The sequence below is a fragment of the Oratosquilla oratoria genome, chromosome 15, assembly GCF_046742065.1.
Source record: "Oratosquilla oratoria isolate Oo_2021 chromosome 15, ASM4674206v1, whole genome shotgun sequence".
NCBI lineage: Eukaryota > Metazoa > Arthropoda > Malacostraca > Stomatopoda > Squillidae > Oratosquilla > Oratosquilla oratoria.
In genome coordinates, this window is record NC_134791.1 from 25,169,241 (window position 1) to 25,186,819 (window position 17,579).

At 39.9% G+C, this 17,579-nt stretch overlaps 1 protein-coding gene across 3 annotated transcripts in view; it reads right to left on the minus strand.

Moving 5' to 3' along the window:
* LOC143033019 (uncharacterized) overlaps positions 1–17,579 on the minus strand; it is a 787,267-nt gene that overhangs the window by 506,192 nt on the left and 263,496 nt on the right. The window lies entirely within an intron of this gene.

Consider the following 17,579-nt stretch of genomic DNA (forward strand, 5'->3'; position numbering starts at 1 on the left):
ATATATTGACAATTGAAGTAACAATTAAATTGAAACAAGAAAAATATAGATAAATGTGGTTATATGTAACCTGACCAGCTATTCAAAAAAATTACGAGAGGAAATTTTTTATAATAGAATCAGCCGAGCATAGAACTAATAGACTTACAAAAGTTATAACATGTATACATACATTATATATATATATATATATTATATATATATTATATACACACATATACCAAGGCTTTTTTCCCTTTACACGGGAGGTAGCCAAAAGAAAAAGGCACAGAAACCACTCCCACCCATTCCATCCCCTACACACTCCACTCGCCTCCACCCTCTTCCCTCCCTCTTATCTTGGCACCTTCTGGATGACGGGTCATCCCTGCATCTTATCCACTGCCCTAGGTCAGAAGCAGCCGCTTAATTAATTCGACGACCCCTCCCCTCTCCGTTCCCTCAGGCAGAAAATGAGAAGACGATGAGAAATCCCTTTAGGCTGCGTCAATTTATTTCTCATACATACTCCCTTACCCCCTATCCTCCACCCACTCCCCCTCATGCATCACAGCATCATCCATACACAACCATTCTCCATTCACCCCTGTCTTCTGTCTTCTCCCCACCTTCCTCAACAGACATTCCCCTCTTTCCCAATGCCCCTTTTACCCCATCCATCCATCTCATCCTAGGTCAACCCCTCATGTTTACTCCTTCAACCTCTGCCTTCCACACTTCTTTTACTAATCTTTCTTCACTCATTCTTTCCATGTGTCCAAACCGTCCCAATACTTTTTCATCAACCCTATCTCCCAACTCCCTTTCCACCCCTGTTCTCCTCCTCACCTCATTTCTCACTCTATCCAGCCTAGTAATCCCTATCACTTCTCAGGCATTTCATCTCAAACACATGCAAACTCCTTCTCTTTTCCTCTCTTATGTTCCATGTTTCTACCCCATACAGTGCTGTCGTCACAATTACTCCTTCATACAATCTCCTTTTAGCAACCATTCCCAGATGTCTATTTCTCATTACACTTTTTAATCCACCAAGGCATTTACTCGCTTCTCTCAATCTACATTCTACCTCCACCCCCACTTCTCCCTTTCCTGCCACATTCGCACCCAAGTATCTAAAACTATCCACTTCCTCCAGTCTCTCTCCCTTAATACTCACCTCCAGCCTGCTGCCACTCTCTCCCCTTGTACATCTCATCACCCTACTTTTACCCACATTTATCTAACTTCCTTCTTTCACACACCTTCCCAAACTTTGTCACTAACTTCCTCAATCCCTCCATTGATCCTGCTACAAGCGCAGTGTCGTCAGCAAACAACAACTGGCTTATCTCCCACTTTTCTCCATTTTCTTTAACCATCTCCAACCCCCTACCCACTACCCTTGCATTCACCTCTCGCACCACCCCATCCATGTATAGATTGAACAGCCAGGGCGACATAACACATCCCTGACGAAACCCCGCCTTTACCTCAAACCATTCACTCTCTCCATTTCTAATCCTAACACAAGCTCTACTACTATTGTAAAAACTCTTAACTTGGCAGAACAGTCAAGTTATAACATAATTTATGAATACTGTGATAGATGATGTATTAAAAAATAGAAATGTATTTGTAAATGCCTTATCTTGTTTCTTCAAACACAACCAAACTTCTCAACGACCGTGGCCTAAAGTAAGTGTGTGTGTGTTTCATGATGATCTTGGGTCACGTATTGGACTCGTGATCGACAGCTATTTCCCCTCCCGGAAGAGAGCTCAGAGCTCATATATGACCGATCTATGGGTAATGCGGACCTTACACGTACACACACCAACTCCACGCTTTTGAGAGTTGGAGTAACAACTCGCAGCGCAGCGATACTGAAATTATTTAAGCCCTGGCGGGATCCGAACCCGGACCTCCGTAGTGGCAGCCGGGAACTCTACCAACTGCACCACGAGTTGTCCCAACTGCGCCACGTGAATTTACCTAGTTGTATTATACGGGAAGATAGCTATGCTCGTGAACCCATCTTTGTATCTCTCAGCATCAAGTTTTTTCTTAAAATCTTGAATAGTGTTTGCACACACTGTTTCGCTGTCTAATTTGTTCCAAGTATCTATCACTCTGTGTGGGAAGCTGTTCCTTTTCAGATCTCTTCTGTAACTATCCATTTTTAGTTTCTTTTCGTGTCCTCTTGTTTTACCATTATCCCATATTAACAATTCATTATCTAAGACTTCCATTCCTTTCATTATTCTATAGATAGTCAGCAAGTCTCCTCTTTCCCTTCTTTGTTCCAAAGTTGGTTATTCTAATTTGGAGAGTCTTTGCTCATGTGTCCGTTCGGAAAGAGTTGGTGCTAGTTTTGTTGTTGCTCTTTGTATTCTTTCTAATCTTTTTATATTCTTTTTGGTACTGGGTGTCCATAGTGTTGCTGCGTACTCAAGTTTTGGTCTTATTAGTGTAGTTAGAATTTTTTTTATCATTTCCTTGTCCAAATAAGCAAACGCCACTTTAATTGACCTCAATAAATTGTAGGTTTCTCCGAATAGTTTAGTAATATGCTTATCCGGTGTCACGTGTGTGTGTGTGCGCGCGTGTGTGTGTGTGTAAGTGTGTGTGTGTATGTGTGTGTTTACGTGTGTATTTGTTTGCAAGCGCAAGTTTGTAAGCTTATGTGTATATATGTGTGGTCGTGGAAGTAGATACATCTTCACGGGTCTCTTACTTAAAACCACTCGTGCGTTTGTGAAAATTAAGAAAAAAAAAAAAAAAAAAAAAAAAAAAAAATTGAGAGAAAAAAAGAAAGAAAGAAGAATTCAACTCTCGCCAGCAAATATCGCGCAGAAACGTTCCAGACTTTCAAGGTCACAACCTTTCCCACACCAAGAACTTCAATATCCTTTAATTTACGGGTAAGTGTGGAATCGCAGTTGTTACAACTCTGCCTCTTCGGGAGTGACCTCTCCCACTCAGAAATGACCTCAGAAGTGGTCGACGGAGGGTCAGGCCCATCCGTTTCCATTACGGGCCAAAACGTCACGAAGTTCAAGCGCTGAACCGCCCTTAACTACACCGAAGTTTGGTTGGAATCTTAGGATCCGAGAAGTTATTGTCACTCCAAGAGTCCGACGCGTTAAGGTAGTACTGTACTCGGCTCTACAATTCGTGACGCGTTTTTATTTTATTTTTATTTTTGTTTGTTCTTGCATTATTTTGTTGTATTCTATCCCATTTTACATTGTGCTATATTTAATTAATTGATATTGTATTTCAATGTATTGTATTGTACTATATCACTGTATTTTACTTTGTTGTATTGTATTATATTACTTTATTTCGCTTTGTTTTTATTCATTCGTTGTATTCTATTGCATTTTACCTTATTATATTGTATTTCATTGTATTTACTTAACTGATATTGTAATTCATTGTATTGTGTTGTACTACATCACTGTATTGTACTATGTTGTATTACTTTATTTCGCTTTACTTTTATTCATTCATTCGTTGTATTCTATTGCATTTTACCTTATTTTATTGCATTTCATTGTATTTAATTGATATTGTATTTCAATGCATTGTATTGTACACTATCATACTGTATTGTACTATGTTGTATTATATTACTTTATTTCGCTTTGTTTATTCTTATTCATTTGTTCATTCGTTGTATTCTATTGCATTTTATCTTACTGTATTTCATTTCATTCTATTTACTTAATTGATATTGTATTTCATTGTACTATATCATACTGTATTGTACTATGTTGTACTGTATTGTATTACTTTATTTCGCTTTATTCCTATTCATTCGTCCATTTATCTATTTTCTATCTATTCACTGTCTAATTACATTTCACTAATTCTAAGTATAATGTTCGAGGACAAAAGAAACCACATTCTAGTTTCTAGCTTATTCCTCTGTTAAATAAGACCTATCAGGTGGAAGCATATGCTGTAAGGCAGGTCACAGCATCATTGAAGAGGTCACGTGGTCACCAACCTCAAGTATGTCAAGCTTCATCGAGTTCTTTGCAAGGTATGTCAACTTTGAACTTCGATGAAGATGAAATTATTATGTTGAACATAATCGGATGGGTAATTCGCTTGTGGTACTTATAAAAAATGTGCACATTGTTCGTTAACATTTCAAATACCATCTGTTTGATAATAAAGAAAAAATGAACAAGAGATATAAAGGTTAAAATATCAATACGAGGTGGAAAAAAGAATACAATTCAGATTTACACGTAAATAAACTTAATATGAATATACGCGCGTGTGTGCGTGTGCGCATATGCACGCGCGTGTGTGCGTGTGTGTGTGTGTGTGTTTGTGCCTGTGTGTGAGATAGGGAGAAATACAAATTACTGTATAGACTATACACACGCACGCACTTATGTACACACACACACAAGCACACATACACACGCACACTCACACACACACACAAGCACACACACACACACACGAACTCACACACACACACAAACTCCAATTAAACTTACACGTATGTGAAACATACGTAGGTGTTCATGAACCTTGTAACTTTGCAAATCAATTTGAAGGGACACAGAGATTCTCACACATATATATGCAGATACAGACAACCACATTTGCCATCTCGCACGAAAGTAAGGTGTACAATGCTCCGTGACCTTTCCACCTCTGCTCCTAGCGAATCGAACCCCACCCGAACATGGGATGATCATAATTACAGAGCACTATCAGGGTGGAATGAATTGAGTGGTACAATGCCGTAATGGTGACGTTGATATTGTCACTTTCACTCTGAATGGTGATATATGGCACCCATTACTTTGATATATGATATAACATGCCACTAACATGATATTTAATTAAACTCCAACAAAGGAAGGCTGGCTACTCTTTCTATGTTATATACATAGTAAAAGTATCGTTCAGACCAAGACCTAGTGACACGATATCCTTTTCTCTTCATAAAGATATATAATCATTATATCTGAAAGTACTTGTGTGTATATGTGTGTGTGTGTGTATGTGTGTGTACGTGTGTGTGTGCGTGTGTATGTGTGTATATTTGTAAGTGTTTGTGTGTATGTATATCTGTATGCGTGCGCGTTTATGTGAGTGTGTATGTGTATGTGTGTGTGTGTGTGTGTGTGTGTGTGTGTGTGTGTGTGTGTGTGTGTGTGTACACCTGTATGTCTGTGTATTTTTGTGTTTGTGTGTATGTATATCTGTATGTATGTGTGTGTGTTTGTATGTGTATGTATATCTCTGTGTGTGTGTATGTGTATTTACCTTGGTCTTTGGATCACGTGCTGGACTCGTGGTCGACAGCTATTTCCCTCCCGGAAGAGAGCTCAGAGCTCGTATGACTGATCTATGGGTAATGCTGTGTGTGTGTGTGTGTGTGTGTGTGTGTGTGTGTGTGTGTGTGTGTGTGTGTGTGTGTGATTCCCCTTGGTCTTTGGATCACGTGTTGGACTCGTGATCGACAGCTATCTCCCTCCCGGAAGAGAACTCAAGAGCTCGTCTGACCGATCTATGGGTAATGCTATGACCTTACACGCACACACACACACCCAACTCCCCGCCCACGAGTTGGAGTAACGACTCGAAGCGCAGCGATACTGAAATAATTTCAGTCCTGGTCAGGATTCGAACCAGGTACCGCCGGCACCCCCGTACTGACAGTCTGAGACTCTACCAACCGCGCCACCGACTCGTGTGTGTGTGTGTGTGTGTGTGTGTGTGTTTGTGTGTGCGTGTGTATCTGTATGTGTGTGTGTGTGTTTATATGTATGAGTGTGTACGTGCGTATGCACAATGGAGTGGGTGCGAACGTGCGTGTGCGTGTTCGTGTGCCTATTTACCTAATTGTATTATTCAGTTATGATGTACAAAGAAAGTGTTATGGCTGTGCTATCCATCTTCTGTTCACCCCAGAATCAGTCTCAGAACAAGTGATCTTCTGTCTAATTGATATCCCATTCTGTCCCACTCTACTCTTAGGCCGCTCGTACACCAACGCAACCAGTTGCATGAAACCGATCGCATACATTTTGTTTGATTTTTTATATATTTTTTCCTACTTTCAAGTAAATGGGTCTTCTTCCTAATATAACATTTGACGCGAAACTGTCTTCAAGAACAGAAACAATGCAACTGGTTGCAGTGTCGTAGGCAACTGGCGCCATGCAACCGGTTGCAGCGTCGTAAGGAACTGGTGCCATGCAACCGGTTGTGTCGGTGTGAGAAATACCTAAAGGATATAAGTCTTGTTTAGTGATAGCCAAAACCAAAGTCGTACAAGACTTCCTCATGATGACGTACTCAACAAATTTTGTTCAGTTTTGGTCATTGTAGATAAAGTTTTATTTTCCTCTTGACTAGCTGAATTATTATGAAAGCGTGTTTTATGGATTTTATTCCGGTCAATATATATATACATATATATATATATATGTATATATATATATATATATATATATATATATATATATATGTATATATATATATATATTTTTTTTTTTTTTCTTTTTTTTTTTTTTTTTTTTTTACGGTATTACCTTTGGTCCCTCTTTCGAATTATTTCTTTATTTTATTCATCACGTTGCTTGTTTTCATTGGTCTTTCTATCCTTTTCGGAGCTAAAACGAATACTTGAATGGAAAATTGTCTGCCTCGAATTCGTAGGAAAAAAGCAGTAGCTGAACAAGTACATACAATCATGCATGCACGCGCACACATCACACACGCACATACGCACACACACACAGACTAAACAAGAACAACTTTCTTATGTTGAAAATACATATATATATACAGTATATATTTCCAAGAAATTGAAGGTAATCGATTCTCTATTTTTCCTCAAACGCCCTCAGCAACAAAGCTAATGTAGACATAGTTAAGAAATGGAACGGAGATATGCAGATTCCATTTTCAGTCTCACAAATTTGCAAAATTCCGCAGAAGGATACCATTATCATAACGGTGCCTGGGCTGGTGGGCGTGTTCAGTGACATCAGAATGGGTCATTAATTCGGTATGATATATCGGAGAGATGTTGCATGTTACGTGGGTACGGATGGCACGTGGTATTAAGATACCACATGGTCACTTGACACACATGTGTCACGTGACCCAAGTATACTTTACGCATTCTTAAGGCACTGTTCACACTAGCGGTTTGAACCGCACGGAAACCGCGGCGGTACGGCATAGTCAAGGAAAAACTGCGATCTTGTGTGTGAAAGCTTCCGTTAATTTAAATTTTATTTGAGCCGCAGCGGTTGAAACCGCTAGTGCGAACAGGGCCTAAGTTTGGAAGACATGACACGCTATGTGACAGTGGCACTTATCATAGTTGAACCGCAGCGGTTGAAACCGCTAGTGTGAACAGGGCCTAAGTTTGGAAGACATGACACGCTATGTGCCAGTGGCACTTATTTTAGTTGAACCGCAGCGGTTGAAACCGCTAGTGTGAACAGGGCCTAAGTTTGGAAGACATGACACGCTATGTGACAGTGCCACTTATTTTAGTTGAACCGCAGCGGTTGAAACCGCTAGTGTGAACAGGGATTAAGTTTGGCATGCCTGACACGTTATGTGACAGTGGCATGTTGGAATGTGGTCCATGTGGCATAGGCGTGTGATCTTTGGTGACTTAGGCGTGTCTTAGGACAAAGAAGCCTTTCCCCGTTTCAGCTGAATGCCCAACAAGATTCCCGAAGTTTGTGTGTGTTCTCTCCTTTCACCTCGCGTTTCATAACCGATTTTTCAGGTCTTTCGTATTTGCAACTTTTCACTTTTGCGTCGACCCTGAAGATCTCTTTCAATTTCTTTAGCCTCCTCCTCCTCAAATCTTTCATTTCTTTAACCTTTGACAGGCTGTGTGTATCCACGTGTCGGAGTTTTACGCCGTTCCTTTTCGTAAGTATTAATTATACCTTAATTTTCGAGAATGATTTCTGTTTGTTTGCTACTTTTACCTCAAACTAGTACGATGGCATTCTACTATCATATAATTCTATTTTCGTTACTCAACCTTTTCATTCTCTTTTCCAGTCCTTTTTCTCCTGCATATGTTTCTATATTTGTCTCTTTCTTCTATTAATTCTTATCTTCTTTTTCCCGTTGTTCATCTTCAACCATCATATTATTTTCTTCAGCATTCCATTTTTACTGTCGTCTCCTCTTTCCGTCACATTAGTGAAGTCCTTTCGGCTTAATAAAATCGTCTGTAGACGTTTGCCAGAATATACATGAGGAGCTCTCCCTTCGAAGGTTTCAGTGTAAATCATTACATCCTTTCCCAATGGTGAAGATCACCGGTATGAAATCTCTCCTGATTGATTATAATGAATGAATGAATGAATAATTATTCATTCATTCTCAATCATTCACTCACTCTAGTTGCTTGTGCCTTTTCTCGCTTTTCAACCCCCCAACTTTCTTTTCTCTTTGTTTGCCTGTATGTCTGTCTGTCTATATATGTCTGCGTAAGTTTCTGAGTGTGTGTCTGTCTTTTTGTGTCTGTCTGTGTCTTTCGGCCTCTGCTTGCGTCAGTCTGTCGCTCTGTGTGTATCCCCATCTGTGTGTGTATCTCATTTCTTCCAATATCTGTTACCTCACTATATTCTCCCTTTCCCCCAATGTTTCCTGCCCCCTTAGTCGTAGTAACCCCGTCTCCTTGTCTCTGTCTCTATCACTGTCCCTGTCCTTGTCCCATTCCCTGTCCCTGTTCCTGCCCCTGTCACTGTCCCTGCCCCTGTAAATCTCCCCCTTCCACTTTTCCTCTCCATCTTTCTTTAACTATTCCTCTCCTTCTCCCTCTCCCTCTCTCTCTCCCACCCCTTTCTCTCTCCCCTACCCTTCCCTCTCTTTCCCTCACCCCTCCCTCCCTCCTTCTCTCTCCCCACCTCTCCCTCCCTCTCTCTTCCCCACTCCTCCCTCTCTTTCTCCCACCCCTCCCTCTCTATCCTCCACACCTTCCCCTCTCTCCCCAACTCATCCCTCTCACTCCCCACCTCTCCCTCTCTCTCCCCACCCCTCCCTCTCTCTCCCCTTCCCCTCCCTCCCTCTCTCCCCTACCCCTCCTTTTCTCCCCATTCCTCCCTCCCTCTCTCTCTCTCTTTATTTCTCTCTATATTAATCCCTCCCTGGCTTTCCTGCCTGCTCCTCCCCCGCCCTACTCCCTCCCCCCTCCCCCCCGTCCCCCCAGGTCAAGGCTCGACCCCGACCCTCGAAGCCCTTGAGGGTTAAACTGTTTATGAATGGCCCCTTCATGCAACACTGACTGCACCTCCTCACCTCCGTTACACCCCGTCACATGTTCGTTACACCCCGTCACATATCTCTTTATGTTCACATCATCCTCGTTACATCCAAACTCAGGTTACGTTTATTTTCTTTTCTCAAAGTTAATAGCAAAATTATATAAATTAAAGGTTTGTCACTCCCAGTGAGCTCAGATGTGGATGAAAACAAAACCTCATGACAACAATGTATATATTGGTTACGTCCTTTGTGCATAAAAGTTACTTTGATGAAAATATGTAAAGTCTCCAACACGTACAGAATATATACCTTCCCACTTTTGATATATATACAAGACATACGTATACGCGTACATTATGCTTACAAATGCACATAGAAAATATTTATAGAAACATAAGTTTTGTGAAGTGTAGAAACCGCGTTGAAGTATAGACTCGTTCTGTGAGTTTTTGGGATTATTTCCATAGAAGAATGTACAAGCAATAAGGATGGAGAATTTGAATGTTGAATGTGGCTTTAGAAAGTGAGTAAGGCTTTAGAAAGTGAGTAAGGTGTCAAAATAAATAAATAGATAAATAAATAAATAATAAAAATTTGGAAAAGAAAACAAGATGTACAGGGACTTTTCGAAATGGCTTGGGAATTTGAAGAGAACTATTTATTATGACAGCAAGTGTAGTAACAATAGGAATAAGAAACAACGAGAGAATGAGAGAGAAAGACAGAGAGAGAGAGAGAGAGAAAGAGAGGGAGAGAGAGAGAGAGGGGGGAAGAGAGAAAGAGAGAGAGAGGGAGGGGGGAAGAGAGAGAGGGGGAAGAGAAAGAGAGGGGGAAGAGAGAGAGAGAGAGAGAGAGAGAGAGAGAGAGAGAGAGAGAGAGAGAGAGAGAGAGAGAGAGAGAGAGAGAGGAGAGAGAGAGAGAGGAGAGAGAGAGGGGGAGGAAGAGGGGAGAAAGTGGGGAGAGTTAAGGTAGGGAAAGAGACTGAGATAGAGGTAGATATTGAGGTAGAGATTGAAACATAGGAAGATAATGAATAAACAAACAATATAAAATGAGAGATAGAGATATAGAGATAGAGGGAGATAGAGATAGAAATTGAGACAGACATAAGTATAGGGAAAGAGACAGATAGAGACGGAGAGAAATACATACAAATAAACTAGCAATATAAATATATAAATAAAGAAATAAGACAAACAAACAACAAAAAAACAAATATATTAAATTGATAGATAAAAATGACTAAATACTACATAAAATAAATCCATAAGTGTTGCGCTATTCGACAGTAATATCTAAACTGATTCATCATCATTATGAACTGGAGGCGTACGTCATGTGGTGGAGCACCTCATTCACACGCTGACGTCATGCATCACAGTCCCCCAGAGCAAGATCCCATGCAGTCACCCTCCCCATTCCTAATAGCTCTTGGCAGGATCGGCCGACATGCCTCACCCATGAATTCTGTGGACGTCTCTTTCGTCATCTCCAACGAGGAATGTGTCTTCTGGAGGCAGCCCCATCAGTGGGATTTAACATCAGGGAAGCTTGACATAGGCCCATTATAGCTGGAGTTAATGATTATGTATTCTGTTGGTAACAGACCTTATAGATCAGTTATTGGTTTGATACGAAGTCTTCCCAGCGGAACCCTACGATTTTCCGAAAACTAATATATGTATGTATGTATGTATATATATGTTTGTATGCATATATATATGTATGCATGGATATATATGTATACATGAATATTATATAATGTGGCTTGGGCACGTGGAGAGAATGGATGAAGAGAACATTGCAAAGAAAAGATGGAACTGGAGACCAGAAGGTAGCAGATCTAGAGTTAGACCGACGAAAAGATGGAAAGATGGAGTTGAAGAAATCCTAGAGGCAAATGGATTACGAAAAATAGAGGTTTAGAGGGAAGAAGGAAGCTTTGAGAGGACAATCTGGAGAAGTGTGCTGGCCCGACTGACAGGCTGAAAGCCTACCTGGGAGCAGAAGTAGTAATATATATATAAATATATATATATATATATATATATATATATATATATATATACATATATATATATATATATAATAAATATACATACATACATATATATATATATAACAGTAAACACACACAGATACAAATCTTCTCTTACATAATATATATATTTTATATATATATATATATATAAATATATACACACATATATATATATATATAATATACACCACACACACACAACATATATAAAATATATATATATATACATAATATACCATACATAAATACATACATATACCAAGGCTTTTTCCCCCTTCCAAGGGAGGTAGCCACAAAAGGAAAGGCATAAAAACACTCCCACCCATTTCATCCCTAAATACACTCCACACCCCTCCCACCCATCCTCTCATCTGAGCACCTCCTGGATGACGGGTCATCCCTGAACCCTGCCCACCCCCCAGGGTCAGAAGCAGTGTCGCAAGACACAGTACATCCACAGCAAGGCCGCTTCATTTAATCGGCGACCCCCCCTCTCCGTCCCCCTTTGCATATAAGGAGAGGACGGGGAGAAATCCCTTCGGGCTGCGTCAAAATTTACTCACACATACTACCCCACCCCCCACCCCCCCGCCTATTCCTCCTCATGTCGTCACAACATCATCCATATACAACCATTCTCCACTCACCTCTGTCTTCCGTCCTCTCCCTTCCTTCCTCAACAGACATTCCCCTCTTCCCCAAAGCCCCCTTCACCCCATCCATCCACCTCATCCTAGGACGTCCCCTCATGTTCACTCCCTCCACATACATATATATATATACATATATATATATGTATATATATATATGTATGTATGTATATATACATATATATATACATATATATATACATATATATATATATATATATATATATATATATATATATGAAGTGGGTGGGGGGAGGAAAGACTACTCTTAATCCGAATTTATTTTTGACTAGTTTCGCTACAAGTTTTTTGAAAAGAATAGTGCAAAATCTTGTAGCGAAATTTGTCACGCATTATTCCTCTGAAAAATCTTGTAGCGAAACCAGTCAAGAATAAACTCGGATTAAGATACCAGTTTCTCCTCTTCCCACCAACTTCAACTTGTCAGAATGTCTCATCACATACACACATACTATATATATGTATCATTTTCCATATGTCTTGGGCAGTGGCGGGCTGTCGTGCGAGTGTGTATATGCTTGTATGTATGTATGTACGTATGTATATATATACTCGTGTATATATATATATATATATATATATATATATATATATATATATATATATATCATTTAGACAAAATGTTGTAGCACATTCTTAAATAATCACGAAGAACCCACAGTTGGAATAAAAGGAAACTTTAGAAGAAAGTGTAACTTCTATATTTCGGCTAATAGCTATAGTCCTCTTCTGGAAAGTACGAAGAGGGCTATAGCTATTAGCCGAAATATAGAAATTACACTTTCTTCTAAAGTTTCCTTTTATTCCAACTGTGGGTTCTTCGTGATTAATATACATATACATATACATATATATATACATATATATATATATACATATATGACTGACAAAACAGATTCTGTGATAACACTATTCCTGTAGAAAGTGATGCTTATTTGTGACAAGAATATGTGGAAAAGATGCTTTAGGAAAGGGAAATGCATATGCAAATGTAAGACAGGAAATGTGGGACGAGAAGAAAAACACGAAGCAAACTTTCTTGGCACAGGTGTTGCTTGAAAGGGAGAGGGTATCGACGCAACAGCAAAAAGGGCAAAAACATATCGATAGTTGGCCGTGCGATAACCAGATGGCTCTCGAGTCCGGATAAGAAGATGAAAGAATTGTCGACGAAGACTGTTGAGAAATAATACAAGATCTCATTTCCAGGTGATTACTGATTCATATTGATGTCAGATTGAGTGAGGGGTGAGGTTTTTAATATATAAACCAAGTATTGTCAACCAAACAAAAGAAAAAAATCTGAAGAATACTGTAGGCTGATGACAGAAGAGTGGAAAGGAGGTGAAAAAAGTTATTAAATTTTTTTCTGCCAAATGGGGCTACAAACAGATAAAAATAAATAACTTATTTGTAACCATAACAAAAATGTAAGTGTCGCCATATATCATGGGGTTAATACATACACATTTAACCTCACCCTGAGATAGCAGTCGCATATTTAGCTTCGACAAAAACCTAAATGCCCTCCAGTACAGATGAGGTTAATGTTGAGGTGAAAAGACGGAAATGTCTTGAGATAAAGTGAAAAATGAAAGTGAGGGAGTGTGATAATGATACAAGAAATAAATTGACAGAGGATATGTGGCGGGGAAGGGGAGGGAGGAGGAGGAGGGGGAGGAGGAGGAGGGGGAGGAGGAGGAGGGGGAGGAGGAGGGGGAGGAGGGGGGAAGAGGAGGAGGAGGGGGAAGAGGAGGAGGAGGGGGGAAGAGGAGGAGGGGGGAGAGGAGGAGGGGGGGAGAGGAGGAGGGGGGGAGAGGAGGAGGGGGGGAGAGGAGGAGGGGGGGAGAGGAGGAGGGGGGGAGAGGAGGAGGGGGGGAGAGGAGGAGGGGGGAAGAGGAGGAGGAGGGGGAAGAGGAGGGGGAAGAGGATGGGGAGGAGGAGGAGGAATAATGAAAGGGAAGGCAACATAGAAAAGAAACAAAAAAACATTAATGAGAAGGAAAGAGGGTGAAAGGAGAGGTACAAGTAAAGAAAACAAAAGGGAGATTTGTTGGAGAGAAGGGTACAGGTGATGAAACAACGAAGAAAAATAAAAGGTTAGAATGAAAAAATACATTTAGTAGATTATAAGGAAATGAATGATGAATGTGGTTATGTAATTGACAACACGTACATAACGTTGGGAAAGGATACGTAGAGGGAGGGTGTTAATGGAAAGAGGTTGGGCAAGAGTGACAAAGTAAACAAACATTAGGTTGGAGAAGAGCAATGGGAAAAGGATGCAGCTGATTAACCCTTTCGCTACTGAAGAGGATGTCATGAAGATTAAGAAATAAATCCCGCAGAGAGCGAGAGAGAGAGAGCAATTGTCGAAAGTGTCGAAGAGCTTCAGTATATGCTACATGGTACATTAAGATGTCAGGAAACATAAAAGAAGATGTAATTTATTTATCAAGAGAAACGATCACTGTGACCTTGACCTCTGACCTAGATCTATGAAAATTTATAGAGGTCATCCTCGAAATCATCTTTTATAAGGTACCATATTATATTTATGAGCAAAGGAAGATAAGAGGCCAAAACGGGCGTGACGTTACACAGAGACGAACACAGACAGCAAACGTCAAACGAAACAAAGTAAAATCGTTATACTTTCCACAACGACCAAGAGAGAGAGCCAACTGGCGGCGAGTGAGCCAAGAAACCCACTATGGGAGGACAAAGTCTTTGTTGGTATAACGTTTCAGTTATACGAGCTTTTATCAAAATAAAGCTCGTATTAGTGAAATGCTCCTTTAAAGACTTCGTCTTTATATAGTGCCAAGTTATATTATATAAATATATATATATATATATATATATATATGTATATATATATATATATACATATATATATATGAATATATATATATATGTATATATATATATATTCATATATATACATATATATATATATATGTACATAATGCCAGTGAGTGATGTCTTGGAAACCAATTGGAAACCTGGCGAAACTATAAGACTGAATCAATAAAAATTTGATAAAGGAGAATAAAAAAGAAAAAGAAAAATAAAACACGGAAGATATATAAGCGATATAAAAATCAACTGGAGAACCGCAGTATAAAAAATATAATCATATGAACAAATAAGTGTGTACATAAAGTGACTGAAAAATGGGAGAAGACTAAACAATCGTGTCTGCGATTGAAATATGTTGTGACATCAATGTAATGGACCTGGTGTAGCGAATAAAAGGTAATGTAACGGCTTAAGAGTGACACGCCGTGCACATGATATGGTACATCATTAAGAATATCAAGATTTCATGGAGTTATCGAGATCTGACTGATATCGTAAAAGAAGTATAGACAAGAATGAGTCATAAAAATATGTGTAATGATGCATTAGCATTGGGGTATTTTGGAAACGATTTCAAAATAGGTGTTGTGAAACTTATGCTGAAGCTGTGTTTATTCTATAAGTGTATATTTCTATTCCATACACATGTATGTAAAGGATAAAAACCTCACATAGTTGGGAGGGGGAGTCTGATATTTTCCGGAGACTAACAAAAAATACACGTCATATACTGTGTTCTTTATGAACATGCGCAATCATACCTACACGCACGCACACGCATGCACACGAACACGCGCACACACATATTACTCTAAGTTACAATCATGTGCTAAAGTACCATTAGCAATAAAAAAAGACATAGTATTATATCATACATACCGAGACCTTGAGACACTTACTGCCTACGACACCTAATATCACGCAACAATATGTGCTATCACTCACAGATACTTCCATCGTCTTCACCCGCAAAACATTATCTTAAATATTTGCTTTAACTCATGGTGGGTAAATTTCTTTCCGAAAATAACTCGTACAATGGAAATTGTAATGGTTTTTCATTTAACATTAAGACCTGGAACATAATTCCTTACCTTGTCCTGGTCAATATGAACTTTATTCTTACGAGGAATTGTCATTGCACTGAAATAGTTAAAATTCACAAGAGAAGGGTTTCCAGTAACATTAAGAATTACGCAGTCACGGGATGACAACTGGAAATCGCATGTGGAGTCTGGAATAAAACCCTTTCTCTCACTTCAAAACCAGCATATCGCAACTCCCAATAGTCTATGCTCGCTCACGAGATATCTCACGATCTCACTAGTTTCTCGCAAATCACGAAACAAAATGTCTCACGACACTCGCGACACGTTCATTTACGATATGAAATGCTGTCAACGTTTTTGCAGAATCGTTCGGTCGAGAGCTGCAATTAATGAACTAAATAAACGAACACTTTTGGAACCCGAGACTACACCTACAAGTCACCGACCAATTCTCTTCGGTTCACCGTTGCTCTCTAATCGATTTCCCGCCAATGAAGACTCGATTACCAATTTCTGTCGGCGAAGGGGTTGGAATGGATGTAAAGTGGAGATGGGGAAAGGTTCCAAAGGATTAAGAAGTCAGGGAAATAGAGAAAGAGAGACAGAGTGAGAGAGAGAGAGAGAGAGAGAGAGAGAGAGAGAGAGAGAGACAGAGTGAGAGGGAGAATGAGAAAGAGAAAGGGAGGAAGAAAGAGGGAGGGAGGGAGAAAGAGAGGGAGAGCGAGGGAGAGAGAGAGAGAGAGAAAGAGAAGAGAGAGAGGGAGAAAGAGAAGAGAGAGAGGGAGAAAGAGAAGAGAGGGAGGGAGAAAGAGAAAAGAGGGAGGGAGAAAGAGAAGAGAGGGAGGGAGAAAGAGAAGAGAGGGAGGGAGAAAGAGAGAGGGAGGGAGAAAGAGAGAGAGAAAGAGAAGAGAGGGAGGGAGAAAGAGAGAGAGAAAGAGAAGTGAGGGAGGGAGAAAGAGCGAGGGAGGGAGAGAGAGAGAGAGAGAAAGAGAGGCAGAGGAGAAGAGGGAGGAGACCATGAGGTGGATGAAGACAAAACAATAAAATGTCATTTCCTGCGGTTCCGTGCACATAAACCTTTGGTGACGCCCTCTTTTGAATGAATAAAATCGTCCAATATGATTCGCTTCGTGCTTCACTGTGACTTGGGGTTAATCGACACGGTCTACCATCATTGCAAGAAGTGATTTTTGGATCGTGACACCCGGAGAGCAGCCGTCGAGGGTGAAAAGTCTTGCAATGGCCAATGGTTATTAACCTCTTTTAAGCATTTAATCCTCCTTAACCCTTTCACTGGGTTTACGAGTTTCTCTATGTTGTCAGGCGTTTCCAATTAACTGGATGAATTGTAAGTAAAGAGCCAAAAACGTGTTGAGTTTATCTCTACCTCAAGCTGATTGCAGGAAATGCGGAGGTCGAAAAATGTTAAGAAATTTTGTTCTAAAGTATTTAGTTCTGTTGGAGAATTTTGTTTTGGTTAAGATCACACAATTTTTATCCAATATCAGGTAAAAACTCGAGTAGTTTTAAGTCAAGGACTACGGTACTATGACTTCGTTATTCCACTATGCTTATCAGTTCATGTCAAATTATATCAGTTTATTGTATAAAAATATCTTATCAGGTCATGAGACTTATTGACCCACGGTCGGAAAACGAGATAAGATCGACAGAAAGTCTGTATATTTCGACCAC